Source organism: Anabrus simplex, chromosome 2, assembly GCF_040414725.1.
Source record: "Anabrus simplex isolate iqAnaSimp1 chromosome 2, ASM4041472v1, whole genome shotgun sequence".
Taxonomy (NCBI): Eukaryota; Metazoa; Arthropoda; class Insecta; order Orthoptera; family Tettigoniidae; genus Anabrus; species Anabrus simplex.
The window spans coordinates 1,102,133,524-1,102,137,723 of NC_090266.1; positions in this window are offsets into that span (position 1 = coordinate 1,102,133,524).

Sequence of the window (4,200 nt, forward strand, 5' to 3'; positions counted from 1 at the left end):
GTTATTATATTCCATGTCATACTCATTTCAAAGTTGCCAATACATCAAATTTATTTATAATCGACAACCATTGCTGCAATTGAAATATGTTGTGCCTGTCACTGCAAAACATAAGTAAATCGTTAAGTACTAGCACAAATAAAAAATAAATTCTACCTATAGCCTAGGCCTATTCCTTATACCAGAGTACGCAATACGGAAAATACCAGTGGTTTCAAACTCGGAGTTTATAATTGTTGTTGTTGTCGTCTGCGACGTCGTTTCGTTATGACACAACTGATAGCGTACACAAAATTGGTTGGTGGGGAGGGAAAGGTGGACATGAAAAGATGATCTCGACCTATAACCAGGTTTCGATATCTCGAGGTACCGAATCCCATTACATTCATTGAGATCCTCTACCCGGGCACGTAATTTCTTTACATGAAAACGTATTTAACGTTGTTTAAAGGTGTGAGATTTATTTAGTGGTGGGTGATTCAATTTAATTAATTCCATATGTATGTCCACTCTAAAGGACACTACCGACAGCTTTAAGGCGTTTTAGAAGTAAATAATAATTTAAGCGTAGGTAGGACGCGGTACCCCATCCCACATTTGACCACGCCCGGTGGTACTTAAATCGGAGTTGTACCCACGAATGTGACAACTCGCGGGAATTAGCAGGAATGAAAATATAACATTTGAACAAAATATGGGTATATTAGTTTAGGTTATTTATTATCATTATGTGTGAATCAGAAGGTTATTTAAAGGATTTCAATAATTATAGTACGAAAAGAAGCAAAGTATAGAGCCGGTCCCGTTCAACAGCTAAGTAGCCGGCAAGCTCAGGGAGAAGGGAGACGTGCACGGCGAACCAATTCGAGGGGTAGGGGAGGAGGTGCAGAAGCGTGTCTCCAGCCACGCAGTGTGCCGGCTTAGCATTGGCCAGCAGGTATACAAAGCTAATCGCGCGGAATTTCAAATGTCGCAACTTTTAGGCCCCGTAGTTAACGTCCTAATGAATGTTGGCACCCAAAATTGATGCCGACATCTTTTTTGCATGTACCTTAATGTGTTTTCCAAGTTTCATATCGATCGGCGACTTAACCGTTGCCGATGTTCCCTTGTGAGTGGCAACACACTACACTATCTTAACATGCCGTTCACGCGAACAATAAATCTGGAAGTAAAAAAAAGGAAATGCAAATTAGAAAATGAAAAGTCATCGAGCTTGAACGCACACGGCTAAGTAGTAGGGACTAGTCTCCATTAGCCAGGTTTCCACGTGGAACAGCCCTTACATTTAAGCCACTACTGATGCAAAGCTATTATGACAGCACTTTCCAGCTAGTAAAGATAATGCCGAAACGTGGCCTGAATAGTATCTGATAATATCTTTCATACCTGCATCCACTACTGCAGACACTATCATCGTTCATGTCGATTCATGAAAATGACTGACCTAAGACTTGGCTATGTACAAACGGCGTCCTGATCCTATCGTTAGGTCGTCGCCATAAGACCTATCTGTGTCGGTGCGACGTAAAACCCCTAGCAAAAAAAAAAGATCCTATCGTTGAGCCAACGCTACAGTACCTACACATCTCTGACAGTAACCATGTACACGCAGCATCCCTAACCTGTCGTTGAGCCAACACTATGGTACTGTACTTGCGCATCACTGATGCTGTTGGGCAAAATTGAAAATTTAAAACAATTTCCGGATATTTAAATCTAATTCTCACTGAAATTCAAACACTTGAAGTGAAATCCGCTACAGAATGAACTCGAATCTGGAAATATTAACTATATCCTTTTCCTACGATAAAGTGCGAAATCCAAATCAAATAACTGGTTCGAATAGTTCAATCTATCACTCATTGAAATTCAAACACATACAATGAAGTTCGCTACATAAAAGTAAACTCAAATCTAGACTGATATGACTTGATACGAATGAAAACAATAATCACATTCACCACGATATTTGCGGCATAGCCGATACTGTGAGGCTTCAAGTAACCTGCTGTGTCAACACATCAGACATGTCTCATTGCAAACTTTCCAGTGAAGTAAACTTTCATCAAACATACGCAGTGTAAACTCTCATTGAGGTAAACTCACTTTCTCACCCACATTGTTTCCAGTTCGCGATTTTTTTTTTTTTTTTGCCTCGTAAAGATACAATATATTCAATTTCCAATAAGCAAATACTGCCTCGACCGTGTGTAAGAATGTGTTTTGTTCGTGAAGTCGGTTATAACAAAATGCACTACGCTGGTATCAAATGGGATCGTCAACTTCACTAACTTTAGTTGCAGTACTACATAAAATAAGTAACATGGGAGAAAATCGCTTGCACTTAAAACATGCGTTACAACCCACTCACTCAGATTTAACATCTCTTTAGCTCTGTTAAAATAATTAAGGATCTCTACAGGATGTCGCTCCTCTTGTACAGCCTGTCTGGGAAATATTACATATCAACATATACACCCTGCCACAAAAATTCCTCTACATCAAACTATAGGGCCTCTTCTCTTCGGCAACCTGCTTAGAACTTCAGACTCACAAAATTCAGGGCTTACTCTGCCTCAAGATTTCCTCCTAATCATTCTTACAAATATTTCATTCCTTATTTCGATCCATTTCTTCCTGAGCTTCATCAAATTTAGTAAAAGTCATCCCATAACCAAAGAACTTCATGATAATCTGAAAAATTCTCTAAATTTTCCCACATCTTAGGAGCAAAATAGCAAATATGCAGTGTCCCAAATATAAATTTCCAAGTGCCAAAATTGTTCTCACTTCACTGGATTTCGATACGAAAATGCACACTTCGCTCACACAACTGCTGAATGCATTATTATTATTATTATTATTATTATTATTATTATTATTGTACCGGGCGGTACACCTCTACACCGTTTATTTAAAAGTTGCGCCAGTTGAAACTTCTCTTCTGGAGGAAGGTTGAACTTCATCTATTCTATTAATTCTCTACTTTCTCAGAAGATGTCACCACGTGGAAAATTTTGAGTTTTTGAACTGTGTCACTTTTGATGTGTTTTTGTTTCGCTTGAAGTAAGAAGTGTGAACTTTCTCTTCTAGAGGACACTACTGAAGATCAACAATAGCGCACCCTAGTGCGGAGTCAAAGAACTATTTTGTTGGAGAAATTTTTATTTCAAAAGTTTGTTTCTTGTTAAATTTCTTTCTGTTATTGTTTAAGTTGGCTGTATACCCCTCTTTTTCCCCTTGTTTTAGATTTATCCAATCCCGAATTTCTTTTAGTAATTTCTGACCAATCTGGTGTATCTTCCCCCAACTTGTATCTGTTGCGGGGTCCTATCCAATAAAAACATTGTGGGCGGGTGTTTTCATTCCCCTAACGCCTAGAAACTTCCGCGAGAGTATATAAACTGCTGATTTTGGGGTCTCCGGGCCACTTCTGTTCCATCTTTCAGTGTATTAAGTACATAGCAGGAGGCGGGAAGCGCCTCTTTCTTCTTCAGCCGTTCTACACCAGGTAATGGCCTATTAATAACTTCTTTTCTTGCTAGGTCGGCAGTTTAACACTCGCGGCGGGTTCGAAGCATTTCCATCATGTAACCTTTTCCTAAAATGTAATTACTCTTTTCATCTTTTTCTTGTAAAGCTACATATTGGGATAGAGAGTGCTAACCCTCTCGAGCTCCCACTCACATTTGTTCTGAGGTGAACTTATTTTCTCAAACTATTCTTCGTTTATGTAATGTAAAGTGTTCTTCTCTAAGTCACCTCTGTAGTAGGGGATTAGCCCTTGCGTTAGCGGCCCAGAGCCAGATTAGGCTTTAATAACAAAGTGTATTAGGAGTGCAAGATCGCCTCCTCTCAAATTGTTATTTTAGAGGTCATGTAATCAACCTTCTTTTCATGTAATAGACCTCCGTAGGTTGGGTATTTTACCACTGTGAATACGTCCTTAGAGGACAGCTTGAAGGTAGAGTTTGGTGTGGCCTTGTGATAGGCTTACAATTTTGAGAGCGGATCGCTCTTTGAAATTTGTTTCTGTATGCCTCGTGCAGGCTTTATGTGTAATGTTTGGAGCCAGTGCTCCTGGGCATGAATGGGGTTTTCTGCCCCTTGGCTAAAATTTTTTTTGGAGTAAGGCGGGGCTGATTGCCCAAGAGTTATGAAGTAAGGGCACTGAGCCCGAATCCAGTAATATTGTGC